At 36.4% G+C, this 26,448-nt stretch overlaps 1 pseudogene; it reads right to left on the bottom strand.

Annotated features, from left to right (window-relative positions):
* Positions 1-24,052: 24,052 nt before the first annotated feature.
* Positions 24,053-25,828, bottom strand: LOC143532538 (pectinesterase pseudogene; annotated as a pseudogene).
* Positions 25,829-26,448: the final 620 nt, after the last annotated feature.

The following is a 26,448-nucleotide window of genomic DNA, read 5'->3' on the forward strand; positions in this document are numbered from 1 at the left end:
CATAAGTCTTTGGTAGGTGGCTCCCGCATTCTTCAAACCAAAGGGCATTTTTGTGTAACAAAAAACACCCTTGTCGGTTCTGAAGGCGGTCTTGTCCTCGTCTTGTGGTGCCATTTGAATCTGGTGATAGCCCTTGTAGGCATCCAGGAAACATTTGAGCTTGAATGGCGCCACGGAGTCCACCTTTGCGTCGATGTTTGGAAGGGGGTAACAATCTTTTGGGCACGCTTTGTTGAGGTCCTTGAAGTCAATGCACATCCTCCACGACCCGCTACTTTTCTTTACCATCACAGGATTGGCTACCCATGTCTGGTATCGTATCGGGCGGATGATGTTTGCGCGCAATAGATCCTCAACCTGCTCATTCATGGCCCTCGCCTTCTCATCCCCCATGACTCTCTTCTTTTGAGCAATTGGCTCTACAGACTTGAACGTGTTGAGAGAATGTTGCGCCAGGTCTAGCGGAACCCCAGTCATATCAGAGTGTTGCCACGCGAAGACCGACATATATGCTGTGAGCAATCTTTTCATTCTCAACCTCTTGTCGTCTGATATCGTAGCGCCAATTGTGATTGTTTGCTCCGGGAATTTTGGGTTGAGAATCCATTCCTCTGGCGTGTTGTCTGCCATTGGAAGTTTCATTCTCCCTTCCCGCGGAGTACTTGTCACTGCACACAAATGATCTCGGTATACAAAAGTTACACCTGTTGGTGTTGGGAACCCCAATGCGCCGTGCGCTGGCGACGGTATGGCGTTGAATTGGGCGATCGTTCCCCTACCCAAGATCATATTGTGGCATGAAGTGGTGGGCAAGACCAAGAAGTTGACAACTTCGGCTCGCTTGTGTTTCTCATCCCCCATGGTTAGTTCAAATTGTATTTGACCTAGGGGATGAATGATTTCATTTGAAACACCAGAGATCGGTGCATTCACAATCTCAAGCCTTGCTTGGTCTGCCGGATCCAGTTTCCTGAAACATTGCTCATACATGATGTCTGATTCGCTGCCAGTGTCCACCAGGACTTTTGACACTTCATAATGAGCAATGTGTGTAGTGATGACAAGAGGACTGCTGATAGAAGGGCCTCCCCTGATTCTTGGGAAGATTACTTGTTGCTCGCGCCAATCTCCTTGGATTTGCGCGCTTCTCTTTCTTGAATTTTGCCCTTGCCTTCCTCCCTCGGCTACACAGATTCTTTTGAACCTTTTGCTGGCAGAGGCACCTTCTGGTTGTTCATTTTCTGGTCTTGAGTTTTTTACCAGGTGAGCCAGCTTGCCTGATTTCACATTTTTTTCAATTGCATCCTTCAAGTGGTGGCATGCATCAGTGTTGTGTCCTGTGGACTTGTGAAACTCACAGTACTTGCCAATGTCTGATGGTCCCTTGTAGTGTAGTGGCTTGGGGCTTTTGAACTGGACATTCTCAGTGCTTAACACTTGTGAAGGCGTTTTAGTGAGGGGAGTCCATATTCTTGGCAGAGGTCTGTTAGGATCTCTGCCGCCTTCCCTCTTGTCACCCTCCCCGCGATTACGAACGTCTTTTTGGGGCTGGGGTGAGCTTGGTTGCGCCTGCTTTTCTGCGGGAGAAAAACTGGTTGGTTGCAACCTGGACCATACAGAGTTCTGTTTGCCCCTTCTTTCGTTGCTGCGCGGTGTCTCAGCTTGATGCGCTCTTTCTCTTTCCCTATCTTGGGCAATTTGTTTTTCATTTCTCGCGAAGACTCGCGATGCTTCCATTAGTTTGGCCCAAGTGGTTGGCATGCCATCTCTGCTTACGAGAGCTCGGCGGAGTTGATCACTGCGCGCGCCTTGTATAAAGGCCACGCGCAAGAGTTGCTCAGTGATACCTCCGATTGCCAGAGACTCCTGATTGAAACGAGTTATGTAGTCTTCAATCGTTTCATCATTCCTGCGTACGCAGTGCATGATGTCATCAGGGTCGCGCGTGTGTCTGCGCTGCTGTACGAAGTGGGCTTAGAACTTTTCCAATAGTTCCTCGAACCCATCGATTTGCCCAGTCGGCAAGCTCTCGAACCAGACACGCGCCGCGCCCGTGAGGCAGCGAGCAAACATGTGACACCATGTTGGCATCGTCCAGCTTTCTAGGTTTCCAGTGTTGTAAAAACCTTGTAAGAAATCGTCTGGATCTGTTGTGCCGTCATATTTGCCCAAACCACTTGGCATCTTGGTTTTGTGCTGAATGGGGGCCTTCGCGATGCGCTCAGTGAATTTTGAATGTTTCACCAAGATGGCTGGCCTGTACGGTGTGGTTACGTCCACTTGCCCTCTAACTGGTGGACTGTACGGTATGTGCAGATCCAGATCGGCTTTGGCTCCAGGTGCCATGTTCACGTGCGCGCGGAGCTGTGAGCCTCCTGCATGAGTATCTCGCGTCTTCCTCATGCTGTGCACTTCTTCATCACTAAACTCAGCGTTTGCAGTGTGAACAGAATGACCATCTTCCGGCGCGCGCGCCCTTTTTGTTCCATGAACGTTTTGCTTGTCAAACGCTAGCCTTTGTGTTAAGTCGGCTGACTTTTTGTGTTTGACCAGCTCATTGTACTTGTCCATTAGACGTCGTTGCTCGTTTATGAGCCATTCTTTGGGGTCATTGGTTTCATCTTCTGGACCCATTGGTCCTTTTTGTTTCGCGCCGTCAAGATTTTGGAACGTGAGATCGTCTGGAGGAGTTTCAGTCTGGCCATGAGGAGTTGTGATGAAAGGATGGTTACTGGTGGTGCGCGTAGAGTCACGCGGCACCCTCAGAAACTGTTGTCCCCCATTAACATCCTCACGCTCAATATCCTCCAGAACTTGATCGACGTTACGAACACCAGAAACCATGGTGAAAAATTTTTTTTTTTTAGAGAACTGATGAGATTTTGTTGCCGTTGTAACAGGTGATGGCGCCAATGAAGAAACGTGGATCGACTCACTGGTAGACGATCTACCTTCCTCGGGTGTGATTATGCTATTTCACCGATGGTTCTCTGGGATCTGGATTCTTCCGCCTACAAAATGAACAGCACCGTAAACTTACCCCTCAGAAAGGGACAGAGGGGTCCTCTTTGGGGTAACTCTCCGGTGTGAGAATAAGAGTTTGTAGGAGAAGATAATAATATGAGAGTAAGGAAATTGGAGTGTATTGCTTAATATAGCTGAATACTGTGTAATAGGGTCCCTCTCCTTGTGGAGTTGATGTGGTATTTATAGTGCTAGGTTTTCCAATGATTGGGCTCAGACCCAATTAGGGCCTTTTTGGCTTCCTCCTATAGCTTCGCGCCACGTGTCCTTGGGACACCTGGTGCTTTTTCATTGGTTAGTTGCACGTGGGTTTTGCTGAGTTGTCCACCTTTCATTGGGAGCTGTCAACATCAGCATATTCTTATTCCTTAAAAAGATACCTTCTGGAAGGTTGTCTGACGTGCACAATCAAGGTTGTCCTTACCCTAATTTGGATAAGGACGAGGTTGATTATGTGCATGTGTGATATGCGCCTATCCTGAGGATGCGCGAGGTCTTCTCTTTATTCTCACGCGCAGATGTTTCATGCGCAGATGTGATATGCACAAGCATGTGATATGCGCCACGCGCGGATGCGCCACGCGCAGATGTGATATGCGTGAGCATGTGATACGCGTGAGCATATGTGATGCCTGAGCATATGTGATGCCTGAGCATGTGATGCATGAGCATGTGATGCATGAGCATATATGATATGCGTGAGCATATGTGATATGCGCCATGCGTATAGGTTTTGGCTTTGCGCCTTCATAATGTCTTGATTTCAAGCCTCTTGTCTATATCTTGTGGGTTGACCCGCCTCGCTCGGTGTTGAGGCGGGTACATACCTCTTCACTTAACATCCGTTAGCGTAAAGGACTAAAACCGAGTCAAACATGCAAGTAAAGGATAAAGAGTGAAAGTCGTTTTCAAAAAGAACCTATTCCATAATTTAGCTAATTTAAAAGGACAAAAATTGTAATTTTCTAAAATTAAAACTGTAGTTATACTTTTAGTGACTGATAATATTATGAATCTTGTTTCAAAATAGAAAAGAAAATATAAGCAAGCTGTGTATTATGTCTAGATGGGGAAAGTTAACGTACAAATTAAATTAACGTGCTAACTGTGAGAATCAAGTAGTGTTGTAATATTACATCATAGTTAATTACACTATCTTGTAATTACACTATACTAGTGTAATTACAAGATAGTGTAATTAACTATGATGTAATATCACATAATTACACTACTTGATTCTCACAGTTAGCACGTTAAGTTAATTTGTATTTGATCCAAACTCATGCCTAGACTGTCTATATGTATGTATGTATAATGATGATTGTGTTCACATGTTTTATTGTGATAGGTACGAGTGTGGAAACCCTCAAAACTCATAATCATGGTTTTTGATTTCTTTAGGAAATTTGAATCAACATCACTCCTGATTGATGCCGTATTCTTGATATTTAGAATCTCCATGGCGAATGTAGAGAATGTACAAAAGCATTTCGAGGAGGTTGGGCTGTGGCTCTAATTAAGCTTTAAGCCTCTAAACACTATCATGGAAACATTTCTATTCAATTAAGTTAACATCTTTGTTTTAATAAAGACACAAACTAATTAACTTCAGTTAATTAACTTCTCGATCATTGAGGTTCCTTCGGAGATGGGACTTCAAAATACTGTGCTATGAAATACATCAGGTATACTTGAGGGTTTGTCGTGTGTAGTAGAGGTAGAAAAACTATAGAAATCCATGGAGGAGAATAAAAAAAGGACGGAGGATGACCAATAAGACTAAACGCTATGGGGCGCGGAGGGGGGAGAGGTGGAGGGGACGATGGGCGCGGAGGGGGGAGAGGCGGAGGGGGGAGGTGGGGGGGGGGGGGGCACCCCAACGGTAAAAAATTCTAGCCGTTTAAAAAAAAAATAAAATTAGCATTTCTATATAAATTCAAACCTTTTTCTCAATTTTACTCAAACAACTTTCATATTCACACCAAATTTAACCATTTTCACACCAAATTTAACCATCTTCACAACATTCATCTTCACACCAAATCATGAATCCTAACTCGAACCCGAACATGAGCTCAAGCTCAACACCGAACCCCAAACATGAACCCGAATCAAAACCTGTGGGATCCGAGTTTTATGTGGTTGGCTAGTTTGTTCGCAAATAACGATGTGCTGGAGGCCTGCTTAAAACAATACAAAGCCCTTTATAATAAAGATTTTAGCATGTTGGATGTTTGGAGACAATGCATAAGCTCGCCAAAGTGGCATACGGTCCCGACATCATCACCACCGTGACCGTCCAAACGGTCAAAGACAACATCTACTTCGGCCACTCAATCGCCGTCGCAGCCCATGTCCGATGGTCGTTGTCAATTTAATCGATCTAAACGAGTTGGATCCGGAATTAATTTTTGACGAACCGGATGAGTTGCCACGGCCGGTAGGAAGAGATAAAGCCAAGGCGGCGGCTAGAGGTGGAGGATCTTCGTCCAGAACCACATCCTCTAAGAGTTCCGACATGAGCTCGAATCTTGAAAACTAGGAGCTAAGACTAGCCGAGATTGCCAACATTAAAAAACAAAAACAGGAGGGCCTCATGAAAGTGCACGATGAAAGAAAGGCGATGCTTGCGGAATACAAAGCGATGCACTTGACGCGAACGAAACAAAAGGAACTCGAGCTCATCACAAAAGATCTATCGTATCTAGATCCTGTGTCGCGGGCGGTGATGGAAAAAAGAAGAGCAAAGATATTGGCCAGATATGCAAATGAGGACGAGGACGAGGACGACGAGCATTAGTTATATTTTTATTTGTAGGGTTTTTATTTTTATTTATATTGGTTTTTTTATTTGTATGTTTTTATTTTTATTTGTATTGGTTTTTTTTGTTTTATAAAAAAAAGAAAAAAGGTTGGGCTTCGAAACCTCTCCACCATATAGGGGCATTATACTCTGAGGCTTCGATGCCTCCAGTGCTCACGTGATGCTGACGTGGCACTATAGAGAGGTTTCGAAGCCCCCTACCAGGCCACCATAGTACGCAGCCTAATAGATAGAGGATGAATAAAGGGAATGCGACAAAAGGAAGAAACATACTGTACTTTTGTGATGTAATTTGAAATTCATATTTTCTAATTTGAAATTTGTGAATTAAATATAATTTTCATATTTATTTTTATTTTATTGATGGATAATTTAGAATCTTTAATTTATTTGTATTTACATTTTGAAACTTACAAAAAGGCTATTGATGACTAATCTGTCGTAACCGAACTTTGGCAGAAAAAAGTTCATCAGCAATCATCGGAAAAGAGAACGCTTTAACGTTGGAAATTAATATATTTAGGTGATTCATTAGACAAAATCTCGTCAGTGATGACATCACTGATCGTTTTTTAACAAATCTATATGTTAGTGAAGTTCCTGTTTTCTTGTAGTGCACTAATTCCACATACAACTTAACACATAGTCAAGAATGAACAACGAAATACTATTCAAGCAATCAACATTTCAATAGTCAAGTTTAAATTTGTTAAATGCTTGTAGTAACATGAAAACGATAAAACTACAATCCTGGCTTTATTCACAAGACGTTTAACCGTAATGGTAAGTTGAACACAAGTGAATGAGTATAATAAGCTATTTGAAGCAAACACGTACGTGTGTAAGCATCATATACTAGCTTGATGCTGAACAATCAACCGAATATGCTTATATCTAGTAATTCTTGGTAAAAGTTTAGACAAGTTTTTGAGTTTTTTCTCTTTTTTTTTTGTGTTTTGGGTCCAAGGAGAAACTTTATCCGAAGCCAAGTCCCTAAAGTTTGTCACCCTGAAAAGATTTTTGTCCCCCTTTTCTCTTTCATTCTCTAACCAGGCATGTTTTCTTTAAGACAAGTAACATAAAGCAATAATATTCTTAGCATCCCTTTATCAGAGCTTTATGATCAATAAATATTTTCTTTCGACTCTACTGATTAGTCTACGGTGGTTTTGAGAAAAGTAAGTATCATTGTTGCGTACTTCCACTAGTTAAACAAGGGTAGTCGCTTGACCAATCTTTGTTATTTGCTTTCTTCCATGATTTTTTTTTTTATTTCTTTTGTTATTTAAAAAAATGAACAATAAAGGCTCAGACATCCGAATCACCATGGCAAATAGAACATCATTCCTGTTGGCTCAATTGGTGTTTGGCCCAGGAATAGAACCCAACCCAAGTATTGAAAGGTGTTATTAATGGGTTACTTAACGAGTAAGTTATGGTTTATTAGACTTCTTGTTAGATAAACTATGGTTAACATTATAAATAGGAGCAATTGAGTTAGGGTTTGATAAGAGTTAAAACTAAGTTAGGGTTTAAGAGATTGTAATAAGTTTTTTGAGTCACATTTTCTGATTAATATAAACGAGAGTTATTCGTATAGGTCGTATTCGATTATCGATCGAGACTTGAATTTCGGCCAAAGAACAGGACATGAAGACCACATGGCCCACCCATCCAAGAGGAAACCTACAATTATAAAAACCCTATGACTGAACCAGAGCAAGCTGCTTCATACGTGACTCGAACCCACAACCTTTCATAAGAAAAATCATGAAGCTATCATAGGGCCAATTGGCCTTTGCTCTTTTGTTATCTACTATTAATTAAAATGATCAATCTTGAAAACCGCATAATATATTAACGGCCTTCATTACCTTGAAGCTACCTAGTACTTGACCATTTTTTAAACAAGACTCTTGTTTCTTTCTTTACGTTTATTGTTTTAATATATTTCTACCTTAATCCTATAAAATTTCTAGATGTATACTTCTATCGAGAAACTCAGTTTTCGATGTTTAAAGTTTTATATATGCTATAGAAAACATTATTATATGTTATACAGATTGTAGATGCTCATTTTCGCATGTAATAATTGGCCTAAAGTATGAGCATATTACGCATATATCCAACCTGATTTGGTCTTATTTTATAATCTTTCTTTTAAATACTTTTAGTGAGGACGAGTTAAAGATTTTTATTTATCTTCCCTTTATTTAAAAAGTTATAAAAAAGACCGTTTTTAGTATGCTTTTTCTTTATTCCTTTTAAACATAATTATATCTCAACATGCAATGGAGTAAGTGATGGGTGCGTCATCAGTATGTTTTACAATCGTACAATAGTTTCCTTACACGCAGTGACGCAACCCATGGGGTTTAATTTATTATCTTACTATACTATTAAAGCAACATATTTTTTTTACTATACTATTAAAGCAACATATTTTTTTCACATGTCATTTAACTAGATTATCCACATAGAATGCTAAGTATACAATTTCTATAAATAAATTATCCACCTAATAAACAATTTAATTATAAAATTAACTCCTAAGTTGGAGAATATTTCAAAATAAATGGTTATAATCACTATTTATTGAGCAACAAAGACAATTAATTGTTTTCGTTATTATTTTCTAAAATTTTGAAGCTTTTTATTTATTTATTTATTTTTTATTTTGGGAAATTATTTATAAACGTTTGGACTGGATGTATGGATGTTTGGATTGAAATGGTGGTATAAGTTAGGAAGTTTGGATTTTATTGTTGCTTTATTAATCGGTTTAATCAAATTTATAATTGTTATATCTCATTGTTATATTTATATTTGTAGCATTTTTTATGTTGTGTACTTATATGTTTTATAATTTCAGTAAAAATAGTTTTTATAGCACACAACTTATGTTACAACATTTACATGTTTATGATTCGTAGTATACAACATATGATTTCAGTATATAATGAAGTTTTAATTAACGTGTCTTTTTTATTTCATGGTATAAGTTAGAAATATGTTTAAATTGTTATTTATTTTTGTTTTCTTTGTATGTTGGATCTTTATAATTAAAACAACAATGTGATACCTTATATTAATTAGATTATCTGCCGTTTACAATTCATTAAATTGTATAACACATATGTACACACACACGTATATATATATATATATATATATATATGAAGTTTTATATATTTTCATCCGTATGTAACACGGGATCTAACCTAGTTTCTTTATATATAGAAAAAGAAAAAAATTTAATGAGTTTGATAATATGTAACTAAGTTATTGGTGTACTTTTGACATTAACGTTCCATGCATGTTAGCTTTAATATATATATTTTAACTTAACAAATATGTTTGACTAATTATAAATTATAGAATGATTTTAAGGATGATGTTGTGATAAGGTTGGATTGTGATTTCGATCCTAACTCTTTAGAAATTACATTTGCGACCGCAAATGTTTGTTTATGTCTTGGACAATGTCACTAAAATTGTAATAATAATAAGAAGAAACACTTTCTTTTAGGTCTTGGGCAATGTCACTAAGGATGCTACCAAACTACCACTTTCGTGTTTCATCTTCTTCGTAGGCACTCGGCACAACCCAATGACCCACCCACTTATATCTCATGCAATCCCTAATACTATTTTGCCCATTACTTTGTATTTTCCCCTTCCACTTCAAAGGCAGGTACAAGCCGAGGCCATTGATTGTTCAAATGAGAGAAATCACGGTAGATAGAAAACGAAGAGAGGTTATGCTTCCCCAAATAAATCAGTTTAATAGGTTGATTTTGGTCAGTTAGACACATATCTAAGTATGATTGCTTCAGTTTTCGGTTAGGGTAAAAAAATTCAAAACCAAATCAATCAAATCGAATAAACGAAATAAATCAATATCCAAAGGGATAAACACCCCCTAAGAGAAAGGACTGAAAAGAGAGAGGGTTTGGGAAAGTAATTTTTTGCATTTGTTTTCTATGAAAACTTATTTTAATTGAAAAGAATATTTTGTGAAATGGAGCTTTCAATTCAAGTATTCTTGTCACGCTTCTTCCATCTCTATCTTTAGAGGTGGTACTTTTCATGAATCTTTTGTCTTTGTGTAATGAATAGCTTTTACTTTAATAAAGTAAACAAGCAAGATACATGTGGTTTGTGTGTATTCACAAAGACACAAACTACCAATTCATGTTCCTAAACACCAGACGTCACGGTCTCTTTCCTAGACTTTTTTTTCCATTGGTGAGCACATAATATTTTTACTCGTGTTACTTGTTTGATCTCCTAGCGTATCGTAATATATTTTAACGGGTCAGGCCACTAAAATTGTAATTGTAATAATATATATATTAAGATCAAGAGTACATAGCCATCAAGCCTCTAATTTGGTAATCATGGAGTTTTCCCCCTCAGGTTTCCTCCTGGGAGGTCATGGCCTACTAGGTTCAAATCTATACAGCGTTAATGGGCGGTTGAAATTTTGTCTAAAGATCGAGGGTATTGATGATTGGCAGGTTGGATGGCTTACTGCGGTAAAAACACCGTTAAAAAAGAAAAGATCAAGAATGCAAATATAGGATGATAATAATTGTGTTAACAGTGTAATGATTTAACTCATTCTAAAAGTGTAAACCGACTTAAAATCCAAAGTCTTGTTGTTTTTCTGAATTATATTTTAACAAAGGCTATTTTTCTTAATAACATCTTAAAGAAAAATGTTTTAAACTAATAGTGCGGACTGCCATTGTGTACACATCGTGTTGATGACTATGGAAAACCAGATATGATCAAGTGTCCAAATGACGGAAAAAAACTGGTGAAAGAGCTTTTGACGAAATCAAGTTAACAACTTTCAATTGGATAAATCATAGATCCAAAGTGAAATGTGGGAATCGAATCCGCTGGCTGCTTCGGATAAAGGATGCCTTTTTTTTTTCCCCTCAAGCTGGTTTTTTGCATCTTGTGGTTTGTTTGGTTGTTGTCTTTTTATATTTTTTCTCTCTGTTTTTTGTTAATTAATTTTGTTATATATTCTGGTTCAGTCCCTATTGATTGTTTATAATTTAACACAGCCGTTCAAGAAAAAAAGACTTTTATTTTCTTAATTTATTTGAAGTTGGCTACGGCTTGGAATCAGCCAAACATTTTAAATATCTTAATTCTTAGCATTTCCTTATTTATTAAGGTTTATTTAATTCCAAGTATTTTGATATTTACTTTATATATTTTCTTGTAATTATCATTATTCGTATGATAAGAAATCATTAAATTATTTCAAACATTAAAATTTATAAACATATATATTATTATAAAAACGTGTTCAATGAGTATATCTTCAGGAAATAGAATGTGACTATATTTTTGAATATATAGTAATAACACGTAAATAAAAAGGGTTTTTATCGATGTCACGTGACACCAAAGGCTATAACATAGCTCTGCTGGCGCACCACTGGTTGAGTTGAGAGGTTGGAATCTATAACATATGTGGTTGGGGCGTTAGGCAAGATTTGGAAGTTAATAACCTAACTAATATTTGTATTCTTAAGTAGAAGCATAATAACCTCTAACTACCTACGTATACATAGGCCCATTAATGAGCAAGTGAAGTCGAGTTAATCTCAACTTGGGCTTAAGCTGGGACAGTACATGCCGATTCAATTCGGCTCAAAATCTCTCTACTTCGTTGAAAGTTATTGAGAATTTGAGTTCATTCGCACTCGACTCCATATACAACTCAACTCAGATTTACCTTGACGAGTTGACTCGATTTTTTTCGAACAAGTTTGAAAACGTACGTAAGAACCGAACAAAAGGACTGTTTGGACGACGGTTCTCGTTGCCTGGTGGTGGCCAAAATTAAGACGAATCCCATGTTCACTCTTTTTAAGCTAATTCCGAATAAATTATGGGCTCTCTCTATAGAAGCTAGAAAAGGCTTAAAGATGAATTTCGAAAGCCCAAATATTATTGAGCTTTACATATCGTTCAGAAAATGGGAACAAGATAAAGTTTGGAAAAGGAAAAGAAATCGCCCCCGATCAAGAAAAATATATTTTCTTGACCACATTAAAGATCACTTATGAAAGTTCAAAGGAAACAATTCTAAAAGGGTGTTTGGGATTCCTAAATTTTGTCACTTCTTATGACTTTTAACTTATTAAAAAGTTTAAAGGTGTCTTTTGGTTTGTTTAATATATGAGAGGAAAAGGTTCATAAGTCATAAGGTTGTAACTTGTGACTTTTCCATAAGTTATAAGGAGGTTAAAATAAGAAATCCCAAACACCCCTGATTTTGATTTGAATACATGTCAAAGCTTATTGGTTATATATTGTGCTTTAATTTTCAAATAAGTCATTGTTAATTTAAATTATACAATCTATTGATGATATTGTTCAGAACTTCCCTCTAATTAAATTTAAAGAATATATATTGAAATTAACTTAGAAGTTGCTAGATTTAAGGAACAAAGTAGGAAAGAATGTGTAATGTATTGTAAACACCTGATACGATTGGTGTTCATGGTTAGGTGCGATATCAGGAAACCGTCTAAAGTGGTCTCCGATTTAGTTTTGCAGTCGGTTTTTTAACTTCTTTTCTGATTGGTCTGTTAAGATTTCTCAAACCATTTCAAGTGGTTTGATTTATGCTTCATACTCAAAATAGTTCGGATAAAAAACAAACCCGGAGCATAAGACTTGGGGTCGTGTGAATTCTTATATTTTACTTCAGAACTTTAATTATTTATGTTGAAGTATACGTATAATTGGGTTTTTGATTAATAATACAACACTATAGATTTTCATAGCTGAAACATTATCCATTCATTATTATGAATTATGATCATATTTTATGCATCTTTATTTGAAAGTTCTATTTTGTAATGTTTTGATTTCAATTTTAGTATTGATCTGACGCTTTGGTTTTGGTTTACGGTGAGAAAAAATGTTGGTTTAACCTAATCGCTATTAAAAGCGAACAATATACCCTCCTAATTTCTCTTATATATTATACTAGATTTTATCGCCCTTTGTTTTTTAATATTTGTGTCTTGGATTTTATTTTTTTTTATTGTAAGAAAAGTAAATAATATACTTAGGTTTTGATAATGAAAGGAGCTCACAAATAAATAATATGTTATAACTCATTTAAGAGCTATCTGTGTTTGGTGAGACACATACCCGTGAATTCGGGTCAAATGCATGAGAAGACTCCATTTACTAATAAAACAATCTGATGGCTTGAAATAATTTATGGAGCAAACAGAGAGTTTTTAAAAGTTTTGTTGTTTATATATATTATAGATAAACAAAACAAGCAACACCAAAAACAATATAAACTGCCTACTACCTACTACATGATAAATGCATAGTAACTACTCTCCAGTAGAAACTAAATGAAGGTGCTTTACTAACAACAAAATATAATTTACAGGATTTAAAATGCAGAAAATTTAATGTTATTGATCACAAGATCTAAAGAATGAAGTACGATTCTAAAGGGCCCAATGTGGGACAAAATTGACAAGATTTGACTAGCACCAGAATCAAAGGTAACATGTGGTGTTTGCTCATATTAGCTTCGGGTGTCGGTTATCCCCTTGTGTTTGGTTCATTGTTATTTCTTTATTATGATAAGAGCAAATTACGAATTAAGGTTACTTGACTGTGGAAATGGAGACATATTATGGCAGTCCATGTGAATACCATTCAAGTTCAACGAATTTTAATCAAAACGAGTTCGGATCAAAGTAGTATCTCTAAAAACATATTTCAATTTATGCCCGGTCAAAATGGATCTTAATAAGGGTTGTTTTTAGAAAGTAAAAGAAGTATCAAAATAGGGCCCGAAGCACTGTATTTATTTTTATGGCCACTACTGACAACGAAGGGCAGCAATGGCGGTGGTGTCAACGCTTGAGGTGGCAGCAACGGAGTAGGAGGCGGTGGCGGTACAAGATCAGTATTTAAAATCCTACACAACATCAATTACAACCGCGAAGTTGTTGGGACTTCTTGATTTAAGATCTTAAACAAACAAAGGCTACAATGATGTGTTTAGACATGCTAAATTAGTGGGTCTTGTCATGTAACATCCCGAAATTTCCAAGATGATATTAATTATATTACTTAATTATAGAGGGAAAGTTTACTCGGATTATCAGGAAATAAATAACAGAATAGGAGTTGGTATGAATCGGGCTAGTGTTGGGTAATGGATGCGGGTTGTGGACTTGGATTATTTGAGATGGGTTAAATGAGAATGAGATTTAAGGGATATAAATATCCCCTAAACCCAAAATATCTTCATTCTCACCCTACACCCTAAAACTCCTAACACACACATACACACACCTTCTAACCGATCAAGATTCGAAGCCGAGACCCGAGATTTTGTTGATAGATCTGAGTTGGTAAGGTAAGAACAAATCCAACTAAGCTAATATTACTGAAAATGGTTAGGATTGGATGGGTTAACCGGACCCGAAACCCAAACTGCCCAAATCGGACCCCTAAAACGTCGATTTTAGGCCGATTTGATGGTTGGGATTTGTAGGCGCCGATCATACGATTCCGTGGGTACCAAAATCGAGTTATTTGGCTAAGAAACGAATGATTTATGGGCAAACAGATCTGCAGCGCGATAACTTCGCCTGCAAGATTAAGTTCGCCTGATGAACTTCGCCTTCAAGCGTAACTTCGCCTTCAAGCGTAACTTCGCCTAAGGTTTAACTTCGCCTGAAGCCAAGTTCGCCTAAGGATAACTTCGCCTACGGCCAAGTTCGCCTAAGGTTTAACTTCGCCTGAAGCCAAGTTCGCCTAAGGTTTAACTTCGCCTGAAGCCAAGTTCGCCTAAGGATAACTTCGCCTACGGCCAAGTTCGCCTAAGGTTTAACTTCGCCTGAAGCCAAGTTCGCCTAAGGTTTAACTTCGCCTGAAGCCAAGTTCGCCTAAGGTTTAACTTCGCCTGAAGTGAAGTTCGTTTATAAAATAAATTAAAAACTTAATGGAAAATGTGTTAAGGCAGTTATCGAAAATAAAATTTTTCCAAGCTGACCTGGCAGCTTAACCCCAGCCAGGGGCTCTGCCCCTTGGACCCCGCTAGGGGCTGCCGCCCCTAGAACCCCGCTGCCAGGGGCGCTGCCCCCGGACCCCCGTTCGTTGTGGGTCATATATAGATAGAAATACAAAACGAGTAGTAGTAGTTAATTGATATGTGTAAATATTATACAGTTAGCCGAGCCCAGTTAAAGAAAGGAATTACGATCAACGGCGAGCGTAACAGGATCCAGGTGAGTTTCTAGCCCCATTCCTTGTTATGTTTTCGGGGCTGTGTGCATACTTGATGTGTTGTTAATACATTTATCCTAAGTGATAAGTGTATGCCATATGTGATATATGTGATATGTAAGAATGATTGCTTGATGGTACGTGAACGATCTTCGGATATTGCACGTACTGTCAGGTTGTAACGTTATAAATATGGTAAGTATGATATGTATGTTTATGTGTATGAACGTAATAAAGTTAATAAAGGAAGGAAATGACGGTTGTATGGTTGTATGGTTACGAAAAGGGTACCGAGCCCTAATAATACTCGAGGTATGATGTATGGTTGTATGGTAACGAAGAGGGAATCGAACCCTACTAATATTCGAAAACAAGGGACCAGACCCTTATAATATCTGTGATGTTAGGGACCAGACCCTTATAATATCTGTGAGGTTATAGGGCGAAATGCTCTTTAAAACGTATGATTATGAATGTAAAGAAAGTATGTAAGTAAGAAAGAAAGTATGTAAGTAAGAATGAAGGTATGAGTACTTATGTGTGTATGAAAGAAAGTTATGAGGTTAAGTACGTATGTATGTAATAAGGTATTGTATGATAAGTTGCTTGATTAACTAGAACTCACTCAGCGTAGCTGACTTTTAGTATGCACGCAGGTGAGCTGATTATAGAGTTAGCATGAGGATGACACACGGCATGGATTGAACGGCTGGCATCTGAAGAAAGAAGTAAAGATGTTTTAAATATAAAGTTTTGTGTTATGGTATCAAAGAAAAGATTTAATGTTTTGTAACAAATGATTGATGTTTTATATTCCGCGAAAAGTTTTAATAAACTCTGATTTGAAGGACTGTGTTTATGAGTAAATCCGACGCTAAAGTAGGGCTACCGGGTTCGGGGCCTTACATGTCATTTACAATAGTGTGCCCAATTATCCTAGATATGTGTGGATGTACGTAGTAATTGGATTTTACTTGTGTGCTTGTCGTTCCACAATATAACAGTGAGTCTAAATTATTTACATAGGGCGTTCAATTTTACCTAATACAAGAAACAATGTAATTCATTTGAGGCAATTACTCTCCCCTTAAACTGTACTCGCGTGCATATGAGGCGCAATGGCATATCCATAAAATTTCTTCATAGGGGTCCGAAATCTTCTCAGTCGATTATCGCTATAAAACTCACAGCGTCGGTCAAGATTTTACATATTAGAATAGTACTATAAAAGAAATTCACAGGGGACAACTTATATCCATATCACAAGGATAAGTCTGTCCTTATAATGCATTCGGATTCTTGGTACTCTTTTTAAGAATTTACGTTACACTACTCTAAGAGTAAATACTTATATTTGAATAAAGGCTATAATGAATTCTTAAAATTTAAGAATGATGATCTACCGACATGGTAGAACAAATTTGAAGTTTGCCAAAGAAGGCAGCATCGTGAAATGGGGTTGTTTGAGTTTCGCTATTCTTAACTACTAAAAGATCTATAGCAAGTAGTTGAGGTGATGCACTCAAAAACTTTAATTTAAAAGAGGGAGGTCTTGGGTTCGGGTCATACTTGTGAAAAAAAATAATAATAATAAAGAACAGAGGGTTTTACGTTGGGGTAGGAGACTAGAAGGTGTTTTCATCTGTGGTGGGTTCCTTATAAGGGTGGTTTCCGGTGCTCGGGGAATGAAGATGAGCAAGTGGGCCAATGGCTCGTTAATGATCCAAAGTTAAAAAAAAACTTTATTAAAATAAAATATAATATACTAATGAAAAATATTAAAGATGAATAGAATAAAAAGTAATCTATTAAATATGATTTACACTAAATTAATTCAATAACAATACAAATGTTAATAAATTGATGTAAATAGACATATAACTTTAAAAAAAAAGCATATTACAGTTTAGCAAATTCACCTCATTCAATAAAATCAAATGCAACTCAAAGTTACCGCAATTGTAATAAGTCAAACTATTAATGGTATGCAAAGAAAACTCCATGACATCCATATCATATTTGGGATTAAGTTTGAAACTATTTATTAGTTTATTGAATTTTTCAAAAAGTCATTAGGGTTTTGAGAAATTGATTTTTAACTATTTTATAAAGCTAAAATAAAAAGGATTTTTATGATTGCCAAACACTTTAACTTACTGGTTTTTTGAAACATCAATAAGCCAATAAGTTATTTTCAAACTCAATCCCAACTAATGTTGTCATTAAAGAAAAGTGACATCAAATTCTCGGTCTATATTCGGGTTTGATCAATTTAATAAGTTTAGATGAAAACCTAGTTGAACGATTAACTACCGTTCTGAAAAGCGATAAATGTAACTGAGGGATTTGGCTGACAATTTGATCTAATTTTTGTTAGTCACTAGTTGGTATGAAAATATTTACATGATAAAAATGATTGTTGTTATAACACATATACTTAACTACACAACCTAAAGATAAAAAAATAAAGATATTAAAAGTTGAACGGCCCTTTTGGTTTGCACAGTCGGTCTCAAGTTTTAAACCGGACTGAACCGTTAAACCGACAAACCACACCGTTTGAGTATTAAACCGATCAAACTGATCGACCCATTTTTGTCTTAAACCGTTCAATCCTTATTAACATCTTACAAACAAATATACTCAGCCCGCTGATTTATAAATTTTCCCAAAACCGTATCTACCGGTTAAATACAGAAATTCCATCAAAATGAGCCGAGTTTAACCACGCCTTACCCTAAAAAGTAAAACCCAAAAAAAAAAAACTAATTGCAAATACAATCCATCAATTGTCATGCATATCACTACTCCCAATAAATTGGTCAACTTGACTTTAGTCAGGTCATGAGTTCAACTGACAACAAAGTAAACCTCTGCAAATAAACACAGAAAAGGAACACAGATTTTCCCACCAATCTCCACTTTCATCACTTCTACTTTTTAACTTTAATGCAACAAATTAATTCTTAAATTAATTAATAACACTTGAACATAAGTCAAGTGACCAAGTAAATTGGCATGGGGGAGGCGGAGATCTTGTGACTTTGATCCATGTTAAGCTCCCTCAAACTAATATAAGGTATGTCCAGTGGTCCAGACGACGGTCTGCTGGTGGAGCTACGGTGGTAAGGGGTGGCAGACCCACTTCTACTTTCAGCTAAATACACCGGTGCAGCAAGCACGTTGTGGCGATTAATAATATTATTATTATTATCGGATGAAGAAATAGTGCATTTGCGTTTGAGATAATGTAAGGCGTTCTTCCACCACCAGCGTTTACGGGTTTTCTTGATCTTCTTGCTGCTGTTGTTGTCGTCTTTGGAGATGGGTTTTTGGAGCTTGAAATGAAGGCTGTCAATGGCGGATCTGGTGTCACGTTTATGTTTTCTGGCTTCTTCCAACACCTGAAAAGGTTGACCAAATAATGATATTGTTAGTTAGGTAATGTTAATTAGGAGGCTAATATATTAATAATATAAAATTAAAAAGACCTGGAAATAGTCGAATTGAGAGTCGAAGCCGTAGTCGCTGAAATGTTGAGGTTCGTTGATGGTGAAAATGGGGTTCATGGTTTTCAGAATCCAAGTGTCAGTGAGTTAGTGAGAAGTACGAATGGTAGGTTTGAGAGTGGTAGGGGTGAATGAATATAAGGGATAAATAGAGGGGAGTTGTTAACCGCAAAAAAAAATATTAAAAATAATAATATCCAAAAATAATAATAATAACAAATTTTAATGTTTATTTATGTTTTATACATTGTTTTAATATACGTAATTTATGTTTGATCAATAAAAATATCAATGAAGCTTAGTTGGTTGGTTTATGGAGTAATTATTAAAGCTTTTATTTTTGAAATGACCCAAGTTTGAATCCTGGCATGCACATTTCATTTTGGATTTTATAAAAAATGGGTTTTACCGGTCCACCTGTCGGGTCAACCGGTCCGGGCCGACCGCCACACGTAAAACCCGGCCGGGTTTCTAGAAACGTCCAAAATACATTGTCCCGGCCCGGTATAGGGACCGGGTCCCGGTCGGACCGGTCCGACCGACCGGCCGGGTCGGGTTTCAAAACACTGGTTTTCTTAACGAAATTGAGCGAATAAAAGCAGATTAAAACATGCCTCATCGGTACCGCTTGAAGAACAAACCTGAATTTAACAGTATCTCGCCTCCAACGTTTAAGAGCGAAGCCTACTTGTAGTCTTGTACCCTTTAATTACCCTATCTCGTCACTATCGTCATCAACGTCAACGTGTTCTTTGTTTTTGTTAGAGAAGCACCGCCTTCTTTCTTTGGAACGGGAAAGAGAAGCAGGACTGACTCAATAAATGTGAATGCCTAAATCGAAATAAGATTTTAGGGCCTTTTTATGACAATCGTTAAGAAAAAAAATTGAAGCAAATTGCTTCCTACAAGTTTTGAACTAATAACGTATACTTTGGTAACAATCAAGCCTACCACCACACCAATACATTATATTGAATTTACTTTATCTATTATAATATATCTATATATATAATTTTATTTAAACTTGAAGGCCTTAATTAAGTATAGGCCTAAAGCCCTAACTTATTTTCGCTGTCTCACGGGCCGACCCTAAAGAGAAGGGGAAGGACCGATGACAAACTGTTTCCTACTCCTCTTTCCTAATATTCTAAAAAGAAAAAAAATGGTTTCATTGTTCCTTTTCACTTTTATGTATTCAAAATGTAAACATGTAGGTAAATAATATAAAATTAAACTATATATGAAGAAATTGTTGGTAGATTGACTAGGTTTTATGTACATAACATACACAAGAATGAGTAGGTAAAAAGTATAAACTTTAAAAAAAATACAAATTATTGATTACAACTTTTAACTTTTATTTTCACAATAGTTTAGTGTTACAAATGAACTAATCATATTATAAGAAAGAAAATTATTATATCAATATAACAATTTATTTATGTAAGAAACGCATGTAATATAACAAGTGATTGAATATTATATGAGATGGGGTATTGGGAGTGGAGGTGTTAAATGCGGGGATGCGTGTTCGGGGATCGTGAATGAAATAAATGGCCCTCACGTTCGGGTTGCCTACAAACTACCCCTTTCACGGGTAAACAATTTTATATCTCCAACGGATATGTTGAGTATATATTCAAAATTTCATATTGGTCATGTGATGTAATGAGATCGAGTAACTGGAATTTAATAAGTAAATGTAATAAATAGATTATGATTGATTTTTCTTGCCATTTTATGATTTGAAGTCTGTTTTTTTTTGGGATAAAAGGTAAGTGTCTTTACCAAACATGCAAGACTAGAATGACAAGTATGTTATGATAGACAATAAGTGTATGTGCTTTTATTGTCATTTTTTAATGGCTGTGTTATATAACAACGGCGAATTAGCAAAAACTAGTCCCCAACAAACAAGACAAAAAAGCTTACATGTTTAATGCATTGAATTTACACCGACTATCCCAATCGACAATATTTATTCTCTTCAATCTTGAAACAATCCATAGAAAGTTTTGTATTTTTATGTTCTCAATAATTTAAATCGGACAAGCGTTTGTTCCATTAAAAATCTTATTATTTCTTTCTTTCCATATGCTCCATATTGTGAATTTGTGATTCGGAAAAATGCATGGATTAACTTTGTTTGACTTTGTTCCGGGCTTCGAATGGCTAAATGCTGACTTATTTAGTGCTTTTTTTATATGTTTTAAATTACTTGATAGAATATTGTAAATTGTGATGCAACAAAATTTATATAAAACAAAGATGCAAAAGGTTCTTAATACGCTTAATTGCTCCTTATCATGACGAAATAGTTCGTTTGATTTTTTAATAAGAAATTTTTCATCTAAAATTCTTCCATCTTGCATTTTCAAGGATATGAACTCATCATCTTACTTTTAAAGGAAGGAACACCATAACATTAGAATAAATGTCATGGGTACGAAACAATTACTTATAGTGCATAAGATTTAACAACAATATATTTCACCTCTATAACAGAATAACTTAACCCATATTCTAACTATTGAAGAACTTAAAATAAAAACGTAGATGTTTATATGTATAAACATTTTAAAATTTCAGCCTAACCTGCTTAACTCCTAGGACCCTACAATCTTACCGAGTCTCATTCAAAGTATCCTTATGCGGATTCATATTTATCGGGGAAGCGGAAAGTCTCCAAATCCAAGTGGTCTAACATGTGCCCATTTTTAAACACATATACTAAATGCTATTGGCCATAAACATATACTATTGGCCCTACACACTATTTAACATCCAACTTTTAAAAGAATATGAAATGGAGTTCGTTGATCTTTACGAACATGGATGTGAAGAAGAGAAGGCTAAGGTGAGGGTCAGCCCATGGGCCAGCGAAATAAGACAAAAGCTTTAGGCCCATACTTAATTAACGCTTTCAAATAAAAAAAACATTGTATATAGATATATTATAATGAGGAAAGTAAACTTAAAGTTATTTATTTCCTGGTGTCAAGCTTGGTTGTTGCTAAGTTATAGATCCCAAGTTCAAAACTTTTGTAGCAAGCATTTTTTATTTTATTTTTATTTTTTCACAATGGTTATGAAAGAGCCACAAAATCACATTTCGATATTGATCTCCAAACTCGTTGAGCCGGCCTTACTAAGGTGAATTGGTGAAGGAGGAGGTTGTTAGCATGAAGGATAGAGGAAACAATGAAATCTACAAACAGGAACTATCTATACAGAAAGAAAAGTCGTTTTATGAGAACGGAAGGATGTTCATGGAAAACGTGAGTGACCGTTTGTGGCTTTTCTTAGACTCGAGCCTCATGCCTATATATGTGGAGGGGAGAGAGGAGTGGGGTGCCAACATTCCCCCATGGTTCAAAGATGCCCTAATTATGTTTTTAGGTTACTGATTTAAAATTTGTCTCATAAGTTTCACTTAAATTCTCTTTAGACATATACACCCAAGTCTAGCAAACAGTTATTGTTTGCCTATCAGAACCAATTTCTCATGGTATGTATATGAAATTCACTTTATCCTTATTTTAAGACCTCACAAATTTTACACATGTATAGCCTTTTGTAATTGACAAATTTCACACATTTATAGGCCATTTTGAACCGGGCTCTGACACAATATTTTTGAAAGCCTCAAGGAGTTTCAAGGCCCTTTTTGAAATTCATTTTAACAATCAAGATAGTTTTAATAGAGTTATATAATATATATATATGTCTATAATTTTATTCTTTTATTAAAATGGCTAACTCAGACTATAATGTTGTATCTGCTAGTGTTTATATTAGCAATTGATATGTGATTTTAAAGCAAGACATAATTTTTCTTTGACATTAAAATGGTTATTTTCATGATTTCTCTAAATATGTTTACAAGAGAGGAAAGAATATTGAAATAAAATAATAAAAATCAGTTAAAAGTTTTGACTGTTGTCAGTATACAATATCAAATCAAACAGAATCAATACAATTCTCACATTAACCTACTACAGTACTAGTCATGCCACCCTGCAGGATTCAAGCCAACTGTCTTGACCACGTCTCCTCTTGCTTTCTGGGATGCAGCTATTCTTAATAATTTATACATCTGGGAGGAAGATGGTGAACCTGTGGCTAGCCTATGGTTCTCTTTTCCTCTTATCAATCGAGCCTTTGGTTTCTTATCGGATGAATTTAGATGCACTAGATGAACATTTTTAATCGGTTAATCAGTTCACCATGGGTTCGATCCACTTTTAATGAGTTCAACATTTCAATTATTCACTTGGTGTAATGCATTCAAGAAGCTACTTATGTTCTTGGGTTCAACGAGTTAGATTATAAGTAGAGCGGCTACTTTTGATGCATTCATCTAGGAATGTGTCAATTCTTGTTATGCTATATCTTGTGACGCCGTCATATGAATACTTTATAACAAAAGTTCACTAATAAAGTTAACTGCCAAACTTGTCAAAATGGTCGAAAACAAGTTTTACAGTTTTCATGAACTTTACAGAAACCAGCTTACAATTTTTTTAATGACATGCAAGCGACCACATCACGTAACAAAATTAATTATATAAAAGAAGCTATTAAACAACATATACATGTTACATACACACTAAAATAACATAGAATGCCACAGCATCGATCAATTTCTGAAAAATTAGGTGATTAGTTGCTACAAATGGGTAATTAAATGTTAACTTGATTGTCAAAATCAATGATAAAATGTAACAGCGCAGCTTGTTGCCGTTACATTTAGTTTTTAAAAGATTGAGTTTTGCGATTCAAAAAGGGGTAGCGGCGCAGCTTGTTGCCCTCTTGCCTTTTGTTTCAATGTAATCCAATGAACATGAGAGAAATTAAATGGGTCAACCCAAACAAGACCAAATGTAACTTGGTTTCTATTTTGCATATGTTGTGAAATTGATTGCTAAATTTAGGGAAAATGGTAAAGTTTGTGTTTATTTTTTGCCCAGTTTAAAAAAAATAAAAAGATAAATAGTTGAACGGGTTAATTAACCAGTGAACCGACGGTTGACACAAACAACTTTCCTCTAGAAAACGTGTTCATGTACGACCCTAAACTAACTCTAACTTGTTTGGACTAAACCAAACACATGTCGTGTTATAAACTCACACCATAGCAATCCGCAACATATGACACGTTCGTGTCTCACCGATTAAGCATCTCTCATTCCAAATGAGTGAAAATTAATAAAACATCAGCTTAACTCTAGTTATATAAAAGTGAAGAAACTAAACTTGAAAATGCCGACCAACAAAAGAAATTAAAATTATAAATTAGCACTTGCTAAAAAAACTAGATTGAAAATAAAAATGTTCATGTAGCCAAATCTTATGCAATCCAAAATTTATGCAATACTTGAAGTTCAAAAGTAAATAATTAGATGACATTCATGAGTCCAGGATCATAAGGAATAGCAGTTGCCTTGATCCATATATCTCCTTGAATGTATTTCTTTGGGGTGTAAGTAACAGCCTCTTCTAGGCTTATCTTCTTGATGCACTTCCCCGTTGCCCTTTGCGCGGTGTCGGCACTTGGTCCTCTATTATCAAACTCGGCATAATAACATGTGTCTAGAGCAAACTTTCCAGGCCAAGGTGACCACCCTTCTGGGACAATGTTACGGTCGATAAACGACTGCATAATTATGGTTCTCGAGAACACTTTCCATGGCCGCCCGAGGTAGGATCTAGGCATTGGTATAGTGGCCAGGAATTCTTGGTCAGCTGTGATGATGCAGCCCTGCAGGATTAGTGCGCCTTTTGAGTGTCGGTCCTTTCGCCCCTGGGCCGTCACCATGCACTCTTGATTCGCTAGGGGTTTCTTGACAATCATTTTGCAGTTTTGGAAGATGGCTGCAGCGTCACCAAACACGAAGTCAATGGTTCCTGAGATGTTGCATTCACGGTAGAACTGGCGGTATGAATGTGTGTAAAGGGTGTCTTGGTACCCGTCCATGGCACAGTTGTGGAATATGGCCTTGTCGGCCGAGACACGTAGGGCCACGGCTTGATTCCTTTCTGGCCCCGCCGTGTTCTCAAATCCGATGTCTTTTGCGAAGAACCGTTCGCCATTGACCGCTGTTTCAGTTTAGTAAAAATAAATATAATTCAGTGAAAAAACAGGTTTTGAACTATGAATATTGCTTTTTGCACTATTTATGAACAAAAAGGATTCAATTACAAATTTGCAACGTAGAGGCAGGCAAGTAGGCAACAGAATTTGAAAAAACTTTTGTTTTTTGAAATATACAAAAGTTTACTTACCAACGGTAGCGGTCTTGAAAGTCGGAGTTCCATCATCATGACTAACGCTACCCGTGATCCTAGTTCGGGTTGGGCCTTCGCCAACGAAGGCAACACAGTTAACATGGCGCGGAATTTCCACATGCTCATTGTAAATACCTTGCTTAATGTATATAAGAAAGGGTTTCTTGTTCCTCTTAGGAATGGTCCGAACCGCATCCATGATGGTGCTAAACGACCCTGAGCCATCCTGAGCCACAATGACAAGTTTATGCCTCCATGATTTTGAACCAACATCAAGAAGCATTCGCCTCGCAGCTCGCACCCACCACTCATCAATACCCAAGCTCGTGTCAAGAACACCATTAACCATTGCAAGCCCATTACTCGTGAGCTCCCAACCCAAACTTAATAACTTATTCATCTCCTCACCCGCTTCACCTGTCGTGTTCAAGAAACCGTCACGACACGTCTCTTGATACGTTAACGAACCACTTAGCCATATTTTAATATCATCACCAACATATTCATCTACATTTGTAGCATCAAAATGATCAAGCTTTTTAATCGATCGTTTAATATCGTTAATGGAGGTATTAAGAGCCTCGTTGCATTGCGCTAAAGCCATATATGTTTTATGATCTTTAGCCAATGCTTGTAGAGTGTATGAACTATCCATTGCGTTGCGAATTTCTTTTATAGCAGACTTAAGAACCATCTTCACAAGCTTTTTAGGGTCATTTGTGCTGTTTACATGTGCAAGACTCTTTAGACATGATTGCTTATAATCAGTATGCTGGCAAACTGATTCCATGGCTTTGTTGCTTGTCGCGGTCAAACTGTTCGCCGCCATTGCTAATAAGACGACTCTTATTGCTAACAAGATGATGTTGATCTTCTGCACATCCATTTTTCTGGTATTTAGCTAACCTAAAATACATAAAAAGGTAAATAAATCATTATGATAATAGGAAAATTTTATAATGATGATATAAATCATTATCATTGACTTAAATCAATCATTTTTAGTAATAACATTATTGTTCAAAGAGCTGATAACTACACACAATTTTATCTCATACATAAATACATATACGATCAACAACGCTTTTATTTCTTTGTAAAGAGTGAGAATATATACGAGTCCTGTAGTCATTTAAAATGTAGTTCAAAAATAGAGTAAAGAGTGTAAGCTAGCAGTATAAAAAAGAAAGCGAAAATTCCTAAAATAGCCCATTTTAAAGAGAGAGTTTTCAAAATGGCTCTTTTTTCTTCAAAATCTTTTAGAATTTGGAATGGCAAGACGCTTTGCGAAAAGATAAAAATAAAGAGGGAGCAGGCCAAATTTCGAAAGAAAGTCAGGTATGAGACGAGATTTCGGGAAATAATGAAGGTAAAGTCCAAATTATTTTGTAATCTTGGAGGAAAAGTTCAAATTTTTTCAAATCTTTTTTATTCAAAAAACCGTCTTGAGAGACTGTTTTTTATGTTTCCTACCTTTCCCGTCTATATTTTCAAATTCTTGGAAAA

Source organism: Bidens hawaiensis, unplaced genomic scaffold, assembly GCF_021521415.1.
Source record: "Bidens hawaiensis isolate Kalapana, Puna unplaced genomic scaffold, B.hawaiensis_p1.1 tig00009451_1, whole genome shotgun sequence".
NCBI lineage: Eukaryota > Viridiplantae > Streptophyta > Magnoliopsida > Asterales > Asteraceae > Bidens > Bidens hawaiensis.